At 35.1% G+C, this 22,060-nt stretch overlaps 1 pseudogene; it reads left to right on the forward strand.

Moving 5' to 3' along the window:
* Positions 1-18,921: 18,921 nt before the first annotated feature.
* LOC131831094 (serine/threonine-protein kinase 35-like) lies at positions 18,922-20,492 on the forward strand (annotated as a pseudogene).
* The last annotated feature ends 1,568 nt before the right edge of the window (positions 20,493-22,060 follow it).

Below are 22,060 nucleotides of genomic sequence, written 5' to 3' on the forward strand. Positions count from 1 at the left end.
CTGCTTGAAACTACATAGTGCTAATGTGTGAACAGGATATTTATAATGTAAAGTGTATTATTCTATAACTCCCAGTAGAAAAGAGTTCAATGGCCTCACTCAGTGACCAGAGCAACTGTCAGTACCAGTAGGTCAATTATACTAGTAATAAATGCTAATTTAAGTATATCAAAAATTAAACAATTAATTTGAATTATATGATAATTAAATATTAGTTAAGTATGTAACTTAGATGTAGTAACTTCATATATCCTTACTATATACCAAACATTCAGCTTAAAAATATTATCTCCCTCAATTCTTTGTATAGTTCTCTGGTGTAGGTTTTATTACTGTTAGCATTTTATAAATGAGGAAAATAATTCCTAAGGAAATTAAGCACTACTCCAGTGGTTACGTATCTGACCAATTATGATATCAGGATTCCAGTGATACTCTGTTGCCTCTAGAAGATTCACCATGTTTTCGATATCCCCAGAATATTAAGATTGGATTTTATTTATTAATTCTATTAACTACCAGACAGGTTTCCATGCCACATATATTAAAAGAGACACTCCATGTGACTTCCTCATATAGGGTTTCATGCTACTCTTATCTTGGAATAAAACACATTATCTTATAGAACAATAGTTTGAATTTAAACAGAATAAAGTTATGGAGATAGTATCCCTGAACATGCCTAATGGAATAAGCATACCTCCCTTGGGTGGTAATTCCCAAGGAATATTCCCAAGGAATATTCCCAAGGTAATTGCCAAGGGGGGTATTCCTTGGGAATTCCTTGGTAATACGCCCCTTGGGAGGTAATTAGATCATGATGATGGAGCCCTCATGAAGGGAATCAGTGCCTTTTAAAAGAGACTCTAGAAAGCTTCCTTCGCCCTTTCCCTTGTGTGAAGACACAATGACGGCCAGCAACCCAAGAGAGCGCTCTCATCAGGAAGTGACCATGCTGGCACCCTGATTCCGGACTCCCAGCCTCTAGAATTGTGAGAAGTAAATTTGTTCTTTGTAAGTCACCTAGTCTATGACGCTTTGCTATAACAGCCAGAATTGACCAAGGCAGTGGTTATACATATTCAGATGTACTACCTACGCAATTACCTATTGCTGAGTTGTGGTACAATACATATGACGGCAGATATTATTGACAGGTCACATGGCTCAACTAGGTTCAGTCAGATTTTGTCCCTCTCTCCTGGGAATCCTGCGTGAAGCTCAACATGAGTGAGAGACAGTAGAAGATGAGTCATTCTGACCACAGGACCTAAAAGAAACCAATCCCTTGCTCACGTAGTTTATATGTCCTTCCTGAAAGGAGGTATAATAAAATTTATATATTTAAGGTTCTTATTTTCTATCATTCTAATATTTTATTTTTAGGAAACCATGTTTTCTATTACTTAAATCCAAAGCATTCTAATACAACATACCATACAACACAATCTTATTATTTTCACTTAAATTATCCTCAAATTCCCTTTATTAACACTTACTAAATAAGCACTTTTTATAGGCAAAACTATAAAGTGGAAATTAAGCTTAAATCTATAAATTGAGAACAAGGCATGAGACTAAGACACAAGATGCTTGCAATAGAAGAGGTTGCATTTAGCCAACAAACATGAATTAATTACATTAATAGCTACTAAGCCTTTACTCTGTGCCAGGTATACACTTAACCTATACATTTGTCACAAAGCAATTTGTGAAACAGGTGTTTGGTGTTAGAGATAGCCTGGAAATAAACGATTGTGAAATTAGTTTGTCCAGGTCTGGATCTAGCATGGTTTCAGTTAAAATTGCATTATTCCCACCACCATTCATTTAATTTCTATTTTATATTCCAGGATTTTAAATGTAGCTTATGTTAAAAATACTCCGTGTAAGTCCTATACTTTATTCTGAATTTAGTTTTTTTTTTTTTTAAGTTTTATTTATTTATTTGACAGACAGAGATCACAAGTAGGCAGAGAGACAGGCAGAGAGAGAAAGGGAAGCAGGCTCCCTGCTGAGCAGAGAGTCTGATGCAGGGCTCGATCCCAGGACCCTGGGATTATGACCTGAGCCAAAGGCAGAGGCTTTAACTCACTGAGCCACCCAGGCAATCCCTGAATTTAGTTTTATAATGGAAAGAATATCTCTTCCATGGCCCTACGTAATAAATAGCTCACTAAAAGATAGAAGTGTGTGTCTATCATTATCTCAGCTCTATGTTGATTTTATACATTTTGCATTTGTTGATTTGCATGGCCAAAGCTAAAAGGAAATGAGCCATGGGACAGACCTCTATACTGAAAAATAGCATACTGAAGACAATATGGCTCATTTTGAAGTTCATGTCCCTGAAGGCCTACAGGTCCACTCTCCTGGAGGGAAGTGGGGCCCAAGGTGGTGAGGCTGCCTTCTGACTCTCCTTTGCCATTCAAGGATTCACTCTAAGGGGTTGGGGTTCTGAGAAGCTAAAGTCATCTGATGTGGACAGACTGAGGAATTTACTAGATTTTAGATATTTGCACAGGACTGATGATAGAACATAAACTGGAATTTGAGGGCAACTTGAGAGAAGGGTCCTGGATCACACACCAAAATTTCCACTGGGACCCTAAAAAGTGATTCATGTTAGACTGGAGGAACAGCACGTAGACCAGGGCTCAGAGTAATTGAAGTCAGGCTTGGATCATGTCCGTCTCCATTCAGGTATCTACATCTGTTTAATTGATTCTTTCAGCAAATGTTTTTGGAGGAAAGCACAGTTAGAGTTTTAAATTGTCATGCCGTGTTCTAGACCTAATTTCTGGGTCTTAGGCAAAAATACTCAAGCACACAAGAAAATAATTAAAAGCAAGCCAAAAGGGAGATAAAAGCAAAACAAAACAAAAACAAACCAGAAACCAAAATATCATGGTAAAACTGCCAGAAACAAAGACAAAGACAGATTATAAAGGCAGCCAGAAAATAAAATTAAAGAAGCCAGTCAAAAGGCAATTGCCTTCAAAGACTCCCCCAAAGAAACAAAAGAAGCAACAGACAATGGAGTGACATCTTTGAAATGCTGACCTAGAATTCAATACCCTGTGAAAATATCATTCACAAGTGAAGACAAAGTAAAATCTCAGAAAGAAAAACTGGGAGAAGTCAGCTGTGTAAGGCTCTGATTAAAGGAAATGTTGCAGGAAGATTTTCTGGCACTGGAAAACAATGACAGAACCATGGGGATAGAGGAAGGCTTGAGGAGTGATGTGCTGGGTAGATCAGAAAACTCAACAAGCACTATTCATGTCTTACAGAGCTTTATACATATTTATGTATATACTGTATTAAATACATGTACGTACATACAAATAAAATGCAGATTTGAACTCTGTGAGTCCACTTGTATGCAGATTTTCTTTCATTAAATACAGTACAATATTGTAAGTGTATTTTCTCCTCCTTTTGCTTTTCTTAATATTTTCTTTTATGTAGGTTACTTTATTGTAAGAATACAGTATATAATAAGCATAATGTACAAAATATGTGTCACATGACTGTTTATGTTATTGGCAAGGCTTCTGATCAGTGGCTTTCAATAAAATTTTTGAGATGTTAAAAGTTATATGCAGGTGTTTGATTGCACTGGGTTGGTGCCCTTAATCCCCACACTATGTGTGTGTGTATGTATTTATATATTATAGTCATATATATTAAATTAACTAAAGTACATGTTAATTAAAGTACATACACACAAGAAAGCAAAGGTATGGAGAAACATTTGAAACAAAGTGTTCTAAGAATTCTAATATATTTGCAATTTCTGCAATGTGGAAACATGCTAATTTTATTTTACCTTCATGAATCACGGTTATATCTTATACACTTCAGATAAATAAAGCAATGTAAAATAACCAAAAGTAAAACAATTAATAACTAACAAGTAAACCAAAAGAAAACAGTATTTTTAAACACAAATGTATCAGTAATTAGAGTAGTTATAAATGAATTACACCACTAACTAAAAGAAAAAGGTTGTCATAGTGGATTTAAAGAGAAAGCAATTTTATGTTGCCTTTAACTATTATGACTTCCATATAAATCTAAGATATGTTAAATAGGGTGGAAAATGATATATAATGAAAACACTAATCAAAATAGATCATGCTTAGCTATATATTAAAGCACTTGAAACCATGTTGGCAAATGGCAAAAGCATTCAGTAAATACTAACAATTATGTTTATTATATCTCATGATAGACATTGAGACTTTATTAACTGGATTTTTTTTTTCTTCCTCTACCCTTTACAATGTTTGATTTTTTTCCTCACAATGTTTACTACAGAATTTTCTCTAACACTGATGTTATAGTTGACATATATTTTTTATATTTCTGCAATGATAATGCCTCACAATAAATTCAAATCTCTGTGGCATAGGACTGCAAGCATTTCTCTTTCTCACTAATGGGTACATATTTGGTTTAGGTGTGTTCCACAAGACACTAACTCTGGGATTTGCAGCACTTTGGGTCACGTTCTTTCCAAGGCAGATGGTAGAAAGATAAGAACTAAACTGAAGTTCCAAATTAAAGCTACAAAAGCAAATTTTAAGCAGAAATTCATGCCATGTCTCTGAACATCCTATTATTGGCTATAGTGATCATCTGGCCCGACCCTCATCAATGTTGTGTGGCTTTAAGGTTTGCATTCTCTCCTGGAGACACTTTAAAATCATATGGCAAATGATGTGGGATTTTATTACCAAGAAAGGAGTGAAGGGATTCCTGGATGGCTCAGTTGGTTAAGTGTCTGCCTTTAGACTCAGGTCATGATCCCAAGGGTCCTGAGATCCAGTCCTGCATCAGGCTCCTTGCTCAGTGGGGAGCCTTCTTCTCCCTTTGCCTGCCTCTCCCCCTGCTTGTGCTCTTTCTCTTCCCCTCTCTCTCTCTGCCAAATGAATAAATAAAATCTTAAAAAAAATTTTAAAAGAAAGAAGGGAGTAAAGACTTGGGGTAATAATCTAATCTACCATACCAGGCAAACTCACAGTATCACTGATTCATTGTCACTTTCTTAAAGAATTATACCTATTATTCCACTGTCTAGATACTACATTGCAAAATATTCAAGCAGTGTTACATTTTATCCCCTATCTAAACCATGCACCCCTTTATCACAGCTGTTTTATTTTCTTCCTTGCCCATCAATATATGCTTATTCATGACGAGCTCTGAAGAAATGTATATGTGAGTATGTAGTGTATGTATAAATTTGTATAAATTACATATTTTTAAGTTTTAGTTGAATATATGATTCATAATAAGTGCTTATTAAGTATTTGTTGAAGCAGTGAATAGAAGAATCTTGGGCTTCTATCTCAATATGCTTTTCAGCTGGATGGATATCTATAGAAACCCACACTCTTCTATATCATTTTCCTTTTCTTAACTTACAGAAAATTTATTCAGAAATTTCAGCTACGTTTGATTTCCTGGATGTCAAATAAAACACTGAAGGTCTGATCAGGTGATCCAAACACAGAAATTAATAAATATGATATCCAAAATTAGAGAGATAGAGACTTTCTTAAAGTGAACTATGTCATTATACTTTTCATCTGGAGAAAATTATAGTGTACTATGATTTAGATAGAATTTGCCTGAATTAAAAAAAATTCTAAAAATCCTCATAAGATTAACAATATAAAAAAATAAAATTGACATGTCCTCTATTAAAAATTTTAAAAATATTTTTAATTTAATGGAATGCTATAGTGTATCTATGCACTTGGGGTTTGTTTCTCTTTCTAATTGATTAAAAGAAAGGATACAATTTTTAGAACAGAAAACTTTATTACAGTATTTTGATGTTCTACATTATATTTTTTTATTTAAAATATTTTGTTTATCTTTTAGTTTTTGCTCTTTTTCTGTCCTTATGATTTGATGCAGCAGTACCTAGAAGATTATAAGCAATTAAGTATTCCTACAAAGATCTATACACTTTAAACAGTGAAGATTGTTTTACTTTTCTATGATTTATTTTTTGTTTTTGAATCTAAAGGTTGCCTTGAAAACATGATGGATACAAATAAACCAGATCTCATATTACCTGCTAGGTATGTATAGACCCTTCAGTTTATATTTACATACTTCTGAGATGTTATTAATATCGCTCACGCTACTTAATTAAGCCATCTCTTAGACTAATAGCTTCATGAGGCAAGGACTGTATTAGTATATGATTAGTATATGACTGTATTAGTATATGATTAGTATATGACTGCTTCCTTATTGAGGAGCACTGAAACAGGAATATGAGAGGGGCTCAGTAAATATTAATCACATGATTAAATTTGGGAATTTATTTCAGCATGAATCTAAAAATCCTGACACTGCATATTCAATATGTGTAAAATAAGTTTTTAAAAATTCAGGAAACTAGCATGCTAAGAAACTCTTACATTTATATCTTCCTTAAATATTCTCATTTTATAAAAATCACTTTATATATTTTAAAGTTTTTACTGCATGCATTTTTTTTTTTTGCCCCTGTCAATGTGGTGATACCTCATTTTTCAGGACAGCAGTGGGGGGAGACACCTGACTGACCAATCAGGATAGACCTGGACTTGACACCATAATCACAGAAAACAGATCAGCACAAAAGCAGAAAGATATTTTTAAAATATACAGCCAGCAAAAGCTGAGCTTTCACAATTTATAAATAACTCCTCTAATTAATTAGAAAAATAAAAATAATCTAACAAAAAATGGGAAAGAAATTTTTAAAATTTTATATACATAGAAACCTGAATTTCTAATAAACACCTAATTAGATCAGTAATCAGCAAAATGTCAGCTTTAAAAATGAGATATTGCCCCATATCAGATACAGGAAAAACTTAAAAGTCATCCAAAATAAAATTTTCATGAGACTGTAGCAATGTGAACTGTCATAAGCTGCTGATGGAAGCATAAATATGGATAATTTTGGAGGTCTATCATCAACATTTAGTAAAGTTGAATTGTGCACATTTTTGATATGGCAAATCCATAGCTATGTATATAACCAGAAATTTCTGATAAACAAAATGTCCACTCTATCAATGTCTACAATAACTGAATGTGGAAGCAAGTTAAAGTTTACCCCATAAAGAACTGAACAGTATGTGGGGCGTCTGAGTGGCTCAGTGGTTAAAGCCTCTGCCTTTGGCTAAGGTCATGATCTCAGGGTCCTGGGATTGAGCCTCACATCAGGCTCTCTGCTCAGTGGAGAGCCTGTTTTCACTCCCCCCCCCCCTACCGCCTACTTGTGATCTTTGTCTGTCCAATAAATAAATAAAATCTTTTAAAGAATTGAACGGTATGTTGTGATTTTTTTTATACAAAGGTAGTATTAAACCATTAAAAGGAGTAAACAAAAGCTCTTTGAATGAACAAAGATACATAAAACACAGTAATGATATACCAAACTGACCCATGCTAGTACTATTTATGTCAAATTTAAAACACTGTTTGTGGATGAATTGGTATGAATTGGCCTTATTAAAACACTCATGAGAACCATAGAGATGAAACAGAGTAGTTCAGTCCTGAGTCTTGGAAGGGGCAAAAGGCATTGGGATGGAAATAAGAGCCTAAACTCTCTACATTCATGTTTCCACAATCAGTAGCAAGAATGGTGAGGGCTGCAACCCAGTTAGGTTGTGTCATGTACATCAATACTGTACTCTTCCTTCCCATAGTTTGAATAATTTTTTAAAACATAAGATAAATGGGACACCTTGGTGGCTCAGTCGGTTAAGCACCCAACTGCTGTTCAGGTCATGATCTCAGGGTTATGAGATTGGGCCCTGTGTAGGGCTTCTTGCTGGGCAAGGAGCTTAAAATTCTCTCTTGCCCTCTTCTTCTGTCCCTTTCCCCTCATTCATTCTCTCTCTATATATATATACATATATATATATATATAAAATGAATGCACATATATAATGAATATATATGTATGTATATATATATATATATATGAATGAACATATAGATTATATGTGGCAGAGGAGACTAGCGAGGATAGGATCTTGTTTAGAAAAGTATAATTCTAAATACATTCATGAAATGAGAGAAATGGGTGAAATATAGCTTAATGTATTTTCCTTCAGACACTTAGTTCAGAAAGATAATATAATACCAAGTCACCATCACTACTAGCAACAACTATCACTTTTTCAATAATTTAATGATAAAAGCTCTAAGTAGTCTTAAAATGCATTATTGAGCAGAAATCCCCCAATTACTATTTGCAGCTGTGGGGAATGTCTGAAGATTTTATCTTTGTTTCATTCTTGCCACCAACTGAGTAGTTAGCAGTTCCTAATTCCCTATTCTCTGTGTGCTTTGTAATTTTTGCAATTCTCTCTCCCTCTGTCTCTATCTCCCCCCCCACCCACGCCTTCTATATCTTCTATCCTCTATCAATGAAACTTATTCCTCTAATAGGTGTTATATAATTTATGTATAAAAGTTTACTATCCAGGGGTGCCTGGACGACTCTGTCTCAGTGAAGTGTGGGACTCTTCGATTTTGAGTTAAGTTATGATCTCTGGATTGGGAAATCAAGCCCTGGTTGGACTCAGTCCTCAGTCTACTTGAGATTCTCTGCCCCTACCTCTGCTCTCCCTCTCTCTTACTCTAAATAAATAAATAAAATCTTTTGAAAAAAGAACTTACCACCCATTTTCTCCAATTCCTATTTTTAAGAATTTAAAATTTAACTAGTTCATTTATGCTCATAAAAAATTATTTTATAATAAATTCCTATACTTTTTATATTAGTAGAAAAAGTATTAAAATTATACTTATTTGGCTCAATGATATGGTAATTAGAAGATTTTCATTTTTATGTGTGAGAATTTGGAAATGCCATATTAATTTTGTCTTCATTTGAACAATATTAAATATATATATGTTTTCTTCAGTTGTCTTAGGTTGGTGTTTAACAAAATGGTTCCTGATGTTCTTTTTCTAGAGTATTTTGAGATATATAATGTTATAATCAAGTTTCTCAACTCCTGTTCTAGGGTAAATGAATCCGAATCTCTGAAGAGTACATTTCCTTTTGCTACATTTTAAAGCAACATCCACAAAGATCCCTGTGTATATCAAAGTATAAGACAATTGTCTTAAGTCTTGAATTTAAATTTTTATAATATCCTGTTTATTCTTTCAAAATTATGTTCCCAAACTCTTTTTGATTATCTTTCTTCTCCTCCTGCCACATTCACTGAAGCATTCATATAATTTGCTATCACTAAAATTATAAATGCAATTTCCTCCACATTTTGAAGAGATAATATTTCCAAGAAGATTGCTATTTCCTGGGCTTTCTCAATTTTCATAATATTCTTATTATATTAAGGTGGCAAGAATCCAAATAGCTTTTCAAATATGGCTTCAATTGCCTGTTACCTATGTGGCTTTGAGTAAACTTTTCATAAAGTAGATTTACTGTTGACATTTTAAAAAAATCTATCATCCAACTAGCTTGATTATATTTACTTTGGTTTTTTTTTTTTTTTTTTGAAAATAAAGACAGCTTAAAGAGGAATTATTCAACTTTAGATGCAATTCCTAAATTAGCCTATCAGAATCATAGCAAAGAGGTACAATATTCAGAAAATTATTGCTTAAAATAGCTTGTGTAGAAAGAAAAGGGGAAATCACAGAATGATAGGAAATGTAAACTATATTGTTCGTGTGTGTGCATGCACATGTGTTTTAATTATTTGTGCATTTTTCTTGAAGTTAGGGAAGGTTATAACCAAACATCATGACAATGACCAATAGAAAAATAGGCAACAGTCATCCCCATTAGAAAGTTATGTAAGGATTAAAAATACTTAATTTTCCAATACTGATAATATATCTATTAAATTTCTATGAATTTTAAAGTTTTGGTGATTGATGTCTCTTCTTGAGTCAGTAGAATAATCTTCTTTTTCCCTTCACTACAAAGCATATGATAGTAAATGATACCAAATTATATTTCACATTTGAATGCCCAAAGAAATAATTAAATTTTGTGTCCCTGTGGCAAGTTGAACACATTTTGCTTTGCTGGCATCTCCTTGGCTAAAAATTAGAGTTCCCTTGTTAGATCTTGGCAACAAGCCCTTCTCTTATTTAACTGCAAACTATTACCAGCCCTTCTCATCCACTTCTAATTAAATGTATCAGTATCAATGCCAAAAAACAGGAATAGCTTCTGTTGGTGAACCACTATTAGGAAGAATTTTTGGAAGTGAGAAAGCATCGGAGGTTAGTATGATAGATTGAATTTCTAAATTTCCCACTCAAAGATGTTTCATCCTAATCTCCAGGACCTGTGAATGATGCAATATCACCCCCATAATTGTGTTATTGTGCTATAAGATGCAGCTGATCATAAAATAAAAAGATTATCCTGAGTGGGTTCATTGCCAATAGCCTGAAGCCTTAAAAGCAATGAACCTTCTCCTTCTGGTGGCAGAAGACAGAGTCTAAGAGATTAGAAGCACAAAAAAGGTACCAGTATTGGTTTTGAAGATGAAGGGGTCATGATTCAAAGAATATAGGTGATCTCTTGAAACTGACAATGACCATAAGTGGTTTCCAAAGAACAAAGGCGGGTTCAGTCCTAAACCTCACAGAATTACATTCTGCCAACTGCCTGAATGAGTTTGGAAGGGGATTCTTCTCCAGACCTCCCAAAAAGAACATGACTTAGCTAACACATGGATTTCAATGTGAGCTCCAAAGCTAAGTATCCAGACAGATCTACTCAGACTTCTGAACAATAAAATTGTGAGATAATAAATTGATGGTTTTTAAGTGGCTAAGTATATGAGGTCTGTTATACAGCAACAGAAAACAATACAGTCCAATCTATGGAGGAAACCGCTCTATAAATCATACACAACTGAGGAAAGAGAGAAAGGAATGCTGGGGTCCAAATGTGCACAGCTTGTTTAATAGTGGATAGAAGATCACAACAGTTGCCCTGAGGCAACTATCAACATTTATCTGGGCCATTAAATATGGAGCATCTAGTTTATTTGACCTTAATTTAGGTACTATTCTCATTGCTAGAACACCAGAATCTAGATCATATTTGCCCTATTTTTGAGAAAACAGTATGAATCTTGAGATCAAGAGGGAGCCTGGGGTCTGAATGACTGGAAACAAGCCCAAGAAATGATATACCTGTACCAGAGGAACAATCCATCATGATCATGTTCCTCATAGCAGCAGAACATACCTCTTCTTCTATAAATTGGAAACAGAGACTAAGTCAAGCAAACTCTAACTCAATGATAAATACAAAACCATGAATTTGGAAGTAAGCTATCACCTTCAAAGAGAAGCAGTAATTTTCCCTTCAATATCAAACAAAACCAAGATTAAAGGAAAATTCAATTGTGTTATTGTCTTTAATAAATAATATCTTTACAAGCATACTAAAGAACATAGAATTGTAACAGGCTGTAAGAAAGATAACTAATTAAACACAGTAGAAATGATTGCCAGGATCAAAAATTAAAACAAAACGAACAAACGCATAAAACCCATCAGCAAACAGGCTGACTGACAGAATGTTTTCGGAAATAAGAGTAAGAACCAATAATTTTACATAAAGCCAAATTATGCTAAGTACAAGAGTAAAAACATGAGAGCAGCAGATGGAGAGAATTCACAGGAGGAGAGATAGAAAGGAAAGGGATGAAGTAGGGTGTGATTTCTTTTGTGAGAGTCTTCGTGGGTGCAGTCCTGGAGAATGTGTAATGGAATGTTTATAATTGAATAGTAAACAGCCACCTACAGAGTCTTCTCCCAGTATATATCTGAAAAATGCCTCACTTGGCATGGATGATGTTAACTGACAGCCAGTACCATTCTCTCCATACACATTATTTCCCCAGAGCTGGACAAGTCCCAAGGTGAAGTTTCTTTGAAATTTCACAGTCAAGAAGAGGATTCCACTAAATTATTGTCACTTCCCAAGTATCCTAGAAAAATGCCTCTGGTTCTGTGTAATTCACCCATTACTCTTCCCATGATAGATATTCAATGTGCTAAAATACATTAGTGGCTTCCCCTTATCTTTGACAGAAGTCTTCATGCTGGGACACTTCTGACAAGGGGTCCCACTCATGTCTTCTACATGATGAATACAGTGTGTTTTTGATATGAAGCTATATTTTCTAAAATTTCTTTTAGGTATAGATCTAGTAGAAAGCTTTTGGGGATGAGTTTGCATTTTTTTCCTACCTTAAACAACGATGTAATGAAATGAACTTCATTTCCATTCAACTCAGCCACTAGGTTTATGTTATATATCTATTAATCCATTTGTTAACGCGTTAGCTATAGGTTAATTGAAGATAAGGAGGCTCATAACACATAATAATATTCTGCCTACCACTTTTATAGTAATGAGCTGAACATCTCATGTAACAAGGATAACTATAATATGTGAATAAAAATATGACAGGAAAAGAAAGAGAAATAAGAATTCAAATTTGCCAAATACAGATCTCTGAAAAAATGATTAGAGGACATACTCCAGCCAAATAAAACAAAACATGTGAAAATTGAATCCAAGATAAATCATGAGAGAAAAGAAATGGTGTTGAACAAACAAACCAGTAAGACTAAGAGAGCTAGAATGATTAATGTTAAAATACTGTCAGGAAATAACACCCCACAAAAATTCCATGTCTAAGAGAAAGGGTTCTTCTAAGCCTTCCTTGGTTTATTAAATAGCTCTGTTGGGAGATGCAGACATTGATTAATTTGACTTATAAATTTTCATACTTATTTTATAAGCAAATCTGTAAGATTTACAGCCATTTTAGTTTCTGCAGGTGTTTATAGTGATAAAATTTTGATGCATTCAAGAATTATTTTAGCTTAGGTTATTTATATAGGATATATATTTTAAAATATGTTCACTAGGTGAGTGAATAGCGGTATATTACATGATTGTGTATGTGGAGGAATTTTGAAGTTGCAGCTGGTTGCTTCTAACCAAACGTTCCTGTGCGTATGACCATATTTTGGCCATTTTGTGCACTCCATGTCTCTCCATTAGCTTTTTGTAAGAAAGAGATTTCATTTTAAATAAAGAGCAAGGCTATATTCCAAAGTTGTTTTCCAAAACAAAAGGATATTCTCATTTGTATGTTTGATTAAGTTAGTGGGAAATAAAATTGATAGTTTGGGTAACATAAAGCATTTATGCTGGAGGGGCGGTGGGTGGATAGATGATTTAAATGAGTGACAGGTGTTAAGAAGGACGCTTGTGATGAGCACTGCATTTTATATGTAAGGGATGAATCACTAAATTCTACTCCTGAAACTAATATGACACTATATGTTTGGGTTAACTAACTGGAATGTAAATAAAACTTGAAACTATAAATAAATAAATAAATGCTTTTAAAAATAAACTATTATATAATGGAAAACATTTTTCAAAATTAAATAGTAGGATTTGAGAGAAAATACTGACAATAATTTTGAAAACAAAATTTGTGAACCTGAATATATAAAAAGCTAATACAAATTACTAAGAAAAGTACAAAGATTGTTTATGAAGAAATCAATGTATAAAAGAAGAAAGACATGTGGCAAATAGATTTATAACAAAGATCCTCAAATTCTCCATAGAGAAGCATAAATGAATACAAAAACAGACAACATTGTTCTCTTGGATCAATAAACATTATAAAGTCAGATAGCTTCTATATTTTGAAGACATTGATGATAACCAGCCACTCTTATACACCTGACTTGGAGAAGAGTATACAAATATATTGGAATAGAAACAGACCTATCAGTTAATATTAAGGAAACACTATTCTTTCACCTAACCAACATATTTTAGATATATATTCTATATAAAAACCAAAAATTTAAATAATCTAGGATAAATAAAATTTTGTTAATAATTGTAAACACTTTTAAAAAACTAAAATGAACATTTAAAGTAAAATGGTTGAGTAAAATGTAGAATAATCAGTCACTAAAATAAGAAATGTACTAAAGAATTAGGTGCATATATGTTTATTGATCTGAAATATAACCATTTATTCTGCTCAGTGGAAAAAAATCTTCAGGACCACTTGAAGAGCATGATTACATTATTATAATTCTTCAGGTATTTGTATGTCTGTGTGTGTGTGGTTATACATTTCTATAGATAAAGTTATATATATATATTTGAAAAAATCCAGAATTTTATGTAACAAATTATTATCTGTGGATGTCCCTGGACATAAAATTAAGGAGCAAAAAGTACTGAGGCACATATTTTTACTTAATTATTTTGAAAATTTTAAGAAGTCATAGTTCTAACATTTAGGCACTTCATTATATTATTTTATTGATTTATTAATTTTTAAAAATGGTATGGGGTGTATGACTGGCTCAATTGGTTAAGTGTCTGGCTTGGCAAGGTCAGGATCTCAGCGTCCTGGGATCATATGCCTGTGTGAGGCTCCCTGCTCAGAGGGAGTCTGCTTCTCCTTTTCCTTCTGCCCCTCCCCCTACCCACTCTCTCTCTCTTTCTTAAATAAATAAAATCTTAAGAAAAAAGATTATAAACCAATTCATTAAAAAAATACCTAGCAGATTATACAGCTTATAATAAAATGAATTAAAACATTGGATTTTTTTTTTCTTTTTGGTTTTCCCACTTATGTCACCAAAAAGTTTTGCATAGTGAGGCTCTGTTTTGATTCAATAACTATGTAGATGCTTAGGGAAGAAAAGTTATTTCAAGGACAAAGGAAAAAGAAAAAAAAAAAAGAAGTAGATTTGATTGACAAATTCAAAACTACTAAGGAAATATTTTCTTTACAAGAAAATTAAGTTCAGGGATTTATAACTGCACTTCAGGCAATAGAACTTAAATTTAGACTGCTAAATCTCCATCATCTTAGAGAAAAAAAAAAAAAATATATATATATATATATATATATATATATATATATATATAAACCGTGGTTAGGTCAGGTAGTAGCCTGTGAATCTTTCCAGATCAAAACAAAGTTTACAGTTAGTTAAAGATAACATTTGAGTTGCCTATATAGTTATTAGATAAAACCACAGGCTTGAATATATAATTTTTTCAAGCATATTTCCAGTTAATTTATATAATAACATTTGAAAATAAAATAGAAATTGAAAGGAAAGAAAAGGGCAAAATTTGGCCAGATTAGCTTTTGCTAGTTCAAAGAATCTATGCACTTTGTAATTTAAATAAAATAATTAAATTAGCTTGTTTGAAAGACTGACCTTCTAATATTTTAAGGTTGACTTTGAGTTTGTTTAAACTTCCTAAGTCACTAAACTATAATTTCTTATAAGATATTTATGTATAAAAAGCCAAATTGTTATGGGATTTCTTCATTTGAAGTCAAGCAAAATATATAGCCAGCATACAAATGTGGGTATCTCTTGGTCCTACAATGTAAGAGTCAACCACAACTTCTTCACAAAGAAAAAAAAAAAAAGTTTCCCTGCTTTAGAAGAGAAAACTTGATTCCTACCATTTGTGTGAATGCCTTCCAGAAATAAAACTGGTTCTTTGAAACTTACTACCCTTTATTTTCTTTAATTTAAAAAAGTTATTAGACTGATAAACTTACTTGACTGAAAAGGGGTATGGCTGTGTGTGTGTGTGAAAGAGAGTGAGAGAGACAGAGAGAGCCAGTGAGACAGAGGGAAGGATATCTTTGTTAAAGCAAAGACCTGAACATCTGAACATAAAATTCGAGTATTTTAGCATTTCTATAATCTCTCCTCCTTTGGGACATCTTTATTTAGAAATTGTGCAAAGTTCAGTTTATCCTTTTCTAGTGCTGCTGCTTTGACTGCTCTTTGTAAGCTTACTTGCTTTGTTGATTCTGGTGCTCGGACTTTCAGATCACTTTCAGAATCAGCCCTGGTTTGATGTCTGGTCACACGACCAAACTGTCTTGCCATTTTCGTCTGACCTCTGTTAGTCTTTTTGGGGGTAGATGTTGACGCTAACTTTTTTTTATGTCTCTGAGAGGAGTCATATACACTAGTTTATCCTCTTCATTTTTATTTTGAGTTATAGTCGTGATCTTTTGGCATATCCTGCTGCTAGAGATTGGTCACCATATCGTTTATTCCGTTATTCCCTTTTTCTAACTGAATCTTGATTTTCTCCAAATCTTTCATTAGATACCTCCTTTTACTTGTTCCAGAATTATTCAATAGGACCCAAGCAGCATACACAAGGACAGAGAGAGAGAGAGAGAGAGAGAGAGATGCATATACACATATGTATGTACAATATATGTATTAACAACTACAAATGAATTATAAATTGCAATTCAATTTTCTTGAATTGTTGGGCTAATATTTATTATTACCTTATTGTGGCTGCCATAATCCTCTATGGAAGATGAGTAACTGGTATCATGTTTAGTTTAGATATCAATATGGTTTATATTTATATAAATTTTGGCTTAGCGAAGCAAAATGCTATAGTTTGTTTTTGCTAGTATCTCTGGTTGTACTTAAATATTCTAATTCCTGTCACTAGTTTTTGTGTCATCAATCCTTATTTTTTTTAGTTTATTTTGGAATAAATTCAGATGTACAGAAAGAAGCACAGAGATTACAAAGAATTTCCATATATTCCTCACTCAGTTTCTTCAAAATTGTACCAGTCATGTAACCACTTATCAACACTTAGAAACTAAATTAATATAATACTAATAACTAATCTGCTGATATTACTCAATTTAATTGTCCAACTAACTTTCTTGTTCTGGTTCAGGATCTAATCCAGGATCAAATAAAGCATTTGGTTTTCATGTTTCCTTACTATCTTCCAACATAGTTCCTCATTGTTCCTTTGATTTTCATGACCTTAAAATTTTTGAAGTGTATTTTGTAAACAGTTCTTTAATGAGGGTTTATCTTGTGTTTTCTCCCGGTTATATTATGAATTTTTAATAAGAATACAAAGAAGTAACAGTGTGCCTTTTTTGGCACATCATTTCAGCAGGTAAATGATATCATTGCTGGTCATGTTAACTCTGTATGCTTAATTAAGTTGATATATGACAGGTTTTTCAACTGCAGTTATGGTTTTCCCCTATAATTAGCAGGTATTATATGCCAAGAAACTTTGAAAGTATACAAACAGAATGCTTTTTGTCATACTTGTGTTAATTCTGGCAACCATTGATCTGAAGTTGTTTTTCTTTGTCTTTTAAATAAAAAATAAAAATAGTCATTTATCTTTCTCCATTGGACTGCCTGTGATAATCAAACTACCATTTCCACTTTTTTTCTTGAATATGTTGCAATGTTTAACCCATATTTTATAATAAGCAATAATAACTTCAATAACTAGAGCAATATGTCACAAATCAATGAGACAAAGGATAAAGTTTTTGATTTTGGATAGTTGCAAAGTGCATGCCTTCTAGGGACATTTTGAGAACCTACTTAAAATGGACATTAAGGAGTCTTGATGAGAATGGAAATTGAAGATTGGTACCCATATTATATAAAAGAAAAACTAACAGCTTACTATATTATTTCTGCTGCCCACTGGAACATTAACAAAACTGAATTACCCTATAAAGAGAATAATGACTTGGAAATGTCTATGAGAAATAAGATCTTCAGTAGTTTTTTATCATAGAAAAACTTTTTTTTTCTAATAATAAATGTAAAAATTTAGCAAATGATAAGATGGCAAGTTTTGCATATACCTCAGCAATTTGAGGAAAGAGGAGAGTTTTTAAATTTATTTGAAATCTTAAGATCCAGATTTATGTTTTAGGGCTATGATCGCACATTAAAGATGGGTGCCAATATAATTGAAACTTAGCAGAACAGCTGAAAATTATCCAATACATGAATGCCCTTAGTGATAATGATATCCTTATGGAGAGCAACTCTAATTGCAAATTTTAGCATTTTTCATAGTCGTGAAAAGGCATGCCAGCATACAATTCAATCATTTTAATTACTATTAATTTTTTCATTCGTGTGCCATCCTACTTAAAGCAACTAAGAAGGTGAAGGTGTCCTTGGCTTGTTTTTGATCCTTGGAAATCTGATGGCATGTTTTGCCCTTTTACTCAAGATCTGAGGAAATTAGATGGGGTTACTTCCTGAACTTACCAAGCTTAGAAGAGTGAAGGAGGACCCATCACAAGCAGTGCACAAGTAACACATGTTTCCTACAAATTATCTATATTTTTGTTTTCAAACCCAAAGAAGTAACTTCAGGCATTTCATTTCAGGTCAATGGCTGAAAGCTACAGATGAGACAAACATGAGGGACATTTGGATAAATTTTGTTCCACTGCAGAGTTTAACACTCAGACGGGTAAATACTTGCTTTGAGATGGTGTTTGGTTATACTCCTGATTCTGCACTTCTACTATGAAGGGTAAGATCCTAATACTTACTGTTATAAAGTTAACATATTTTGTAAGAAAGAAAATGTCACAGAAAAAAAGACTGAAAAGAAGATTGCTTGTGGACCAGAATTAAGATGGGTTAGAATAAGCTCAGTCACACTCAAGAAAATTCATATGAATGAGGATGGAAAATCACCTGTGTTATTTTAAACATAATATGATATTTTAAAACAGGTAATTTCATAGTTTTTTCTTTAAGATACTCTTCTATAACTTTGTAACACATTAAATATTGTCCTCCTGGAAATCCATGTCCATCTTCAGCCTCAAAATATTACCTCATTTGGAAAAGGATTCTTTGTAGATGTAATTACTTAAGGATCTTGAGATGAAATCATCTTGGATGTAAGATGTGCCCTAAATTCAATGACCAGGGTCCTCATAAAAAGAGGGAAATATACAAAAGGACATCAGAGTGGACAATTTGAAGATGGGGACAAATACTGAAGTTTCGCTGCCACAGGCCAAGGAATGTCTGGGATCATCCCAAGCCAGCAGAGGCAAAGACTCTTCCCAAAAGCTTCAGAGGAAGCATGACGCTGCTGACATCTTGATTTTGGATTTTAAGTCTCCAGTGTTATGGGAGAACAAATTCTTTTTGTTTTAAACCTCCCAGATGGTGATATTTTGTTACAACAGCCGTAAGAAATGAATACAGATTTGGTTACGGAGACAGGGGCTCTGATAGCCGATACCTAAATGTACTGCAGTGAGTTAGGAATGGAGAGATGGCTAGAAGCTGGAGGAAATTTGAGACACTGGGAGCAAAGGGCCTAGCCTGCCGTGCAGAGTCGGTTAGTAGAAATATGCAGGCATAACGCAACACCGGAGAGGGCGCCCCGCAGAGCTGAGGCTGGCCGCAGGCCAGGCCGTGGATCCGGTGGCGGCTGAGGAGGCCCTGGGAGTGAGAGACCGGGTGCGGCGGCGGCCAGAGTGGGGCGGCCGGTCTGTGGGGCCACGGTACAGCCTGGTGGTGGTGGTGGTGGTGGTGGTGGTGGTGGTGGTGGTGGAGGGTGGGGGTGGGGGGGTGGATCCCGCACGCAACTACTGCGCGGTTTAGCAGGCCGGGGTCGGGCGCAGAAGGGCCCAGGGCAGTCAAGGAGGTCCGCTGCGACAACCTGGGAACGTGGAGCTGGCACTGGCCGAGTTCTAGGTCCTGACCAGCCTCCAGCGGTGCCACTGGAACGTCATGCGGTTTGAGGAGCGCGACCTGCAGCGCGACGGGCTCACCCGTGTCAGGAGCCATAGCAAGAGCTCCCAGCTTGACCTGCGCCTGGGGGAGACGGCGCTCAAAGGAGAGAGGCTCCTGGGCTGTCTGAGGAGCTCTGCTCTCTCTGGTTTGTCATGAGTTCTGTGAAGGCGGAGACCTGAAGCAGGACGTCCCATCCCGGAGGCCGCACCAGCCACCAACAAAAGCTTCATGCTATACAGCTCATGGGCGCCTTTGCCTTTCTGCGCAAAACCCACCTGGTGCACAGGGACCTAAAGCCAGACGACAGCCTCATCACCGAGAGGTCTGGCACCCCCATCCTCAAGGTGGCAGATGTTGGACTAAGCAAGGTCTGTGCGGGGTTAGCCCCCCGGGGAAAAGAGGGCCATCGAGACAACAAAAATGTGAATGTGAATAAGTACTGGCCGTCCTCCGCCTGACACTCAGACGTCTTCATGGCCCCCCGAGTCTAGGAGGGACACTATGCAGCCCAGGCTGACATCTTTACCCTGCGTGTTATCATCTGGCAATGATAGAATCACTTTCTTTGACTCTGAGACCAAGAAGGAGCTCCTGGGACCTCTATCAAACAGGGGACCAAATATGTCCCTGTTGGAGAGGCCCTACTGGAAAACCCAAAGATGGAGTTGCATATCCCCCAGAAACTAAGGACTTCCATGTCTGAGGGGGTCAAGTGGCTCTTGAAAGATATGTTAGCTGCTAACCCCCAGCACCGGCTTGATGCCTTTGAACTTGAAACCCAAATGGACCAGGTCACATGTGCTGCTTAAAGTTCAGGACAAAGCATCATGAGTGTTTTTAAACTAGGCGAATGTACATTTTTTTTTTTTCTGCATGCCAACTTCCTGGACTGGATTCTTCATTTCAGGCCCTACAGTGGGCCCTGTGGAGCTGGGGGGACATGGTGGGTAGAAGACACCCAGTGCTTGTTGTGAGAGGACCCACCCAACTCTTGAAGAGGAGAGCTTTGGGGCAGAGTAAGAGTTGGAAAGTCTAGAGAAGTTCTCTGAGTGGACATCTCAAGTGTTTTAGAAATACTTTTTCTAAAAGTGTATTTAGAAATAATTTTTCTCAATAATTAATAAATGCTTACTGAAGAAAATGTTTAAAAAAAAAGCTTGGTAGATAATTTTTTTAAATATTTACTTATTTTATTTATTTTAGAGAGAGAGAGAGAGAGAGCAAATAGTGGAAGGGACAGAGAAAGAGGAAGAGAGACAATCGAGCAGACTCCATGCTGAGCACAGAGCTGATGTGGGGCTGGATCTCAGGACCCTGAGATTATGACCTGAGCCAAAATCAGGAGTCAAATGCTTAACCAACTTAGCCACCAGGTGCCCACCCCAATGTTTCTTTTACCTTAGAGAATATATGTATCATCATGAGGAGTATGTTGGTAAAAAATTAAAAGTACTTCAGGTGAGTTCAAAAGAAGATGAAAAACATGCTATTGGAAACTGGAGGAGTGTAGGTCCTTACTATAATGTGGCAGAATACTTGGCGGTATTGGATTCTATTATTGGGTGGAAAGCAGAACTTGTAAGCAATAAACTAGGATATTTATCTAAAGAGATTTCCCAGCATGGTGTTAGAGATAGTCCTGATTTCTCTTTGCTGTCATGTTTATGGTCTTGGAGCCCCAGGTGAGGGTTGTAATAATTTTAGTGTAAATTCGCAAAATGATGTGTAACAGCCAAGTCTGTGGTGGCTAATAAAGACCATAAGATACCTGTTATTTTAAGATATGAGAAACAAAGTTATTGTATTTAGTTTTAGGTCTTTTTTGATAAAAGATGAAGCTACATCAGATAAATCATTTAACAATTTTTTTCTGAGAATTATTTCATTTTACTTTATCACAAAAAGATGATTTTGTTAGCTAGAATTTTGTACACGATTGACATACATTCAGCATGAACTGCCAAGATTTTTTCCCCCCTCTGACATATTATATATATTTAAGTGGCTGAAGAAATCATTTGAGGAATAGCTATCCATATGGAACATGTGAGTGGAAGTTCATTTGAAAACTTCTCACCTGTTTTGGTGTAATAATGCCAGAGTAGAAGTACTCTTGCACTCTTTTTTTTTTTTTTTTTAAGATTTTATTTATGTATTTGACAGACAGAGATCACAAGTCGGCAGAGAGGCAGCAGAGAGAGAGAGGCAAGCAGGCTCACTGCTGAGCAGAGAGCCCGATGCGGGGCTCGATCCCAGGTCATGATCTCAGGGTCCTGGGACTTGCACTCTTAACTATGGCAAATATGTTTGCACATGCAGTCCACAGTCAACATAGTCAAATTGTATGTACAGAATACATGGCATACTGAATCCCCTA

Source organism: Mustela lutreola, chromosome 5, assembly GCF_030435805.1.
Source record: "Mustela lutreola isolate mMusLut2 chromosome 5, mMusLut2.pri, whole genome shotgun sequence".
In the NCBI taxonomy this organism is placed as follows: domain Eukaryota; kingdom Metazoa; phylum Chordata; class Mammalia; order Carnivora; family Mustelidae; genus Mustela; species Mustela lutreola.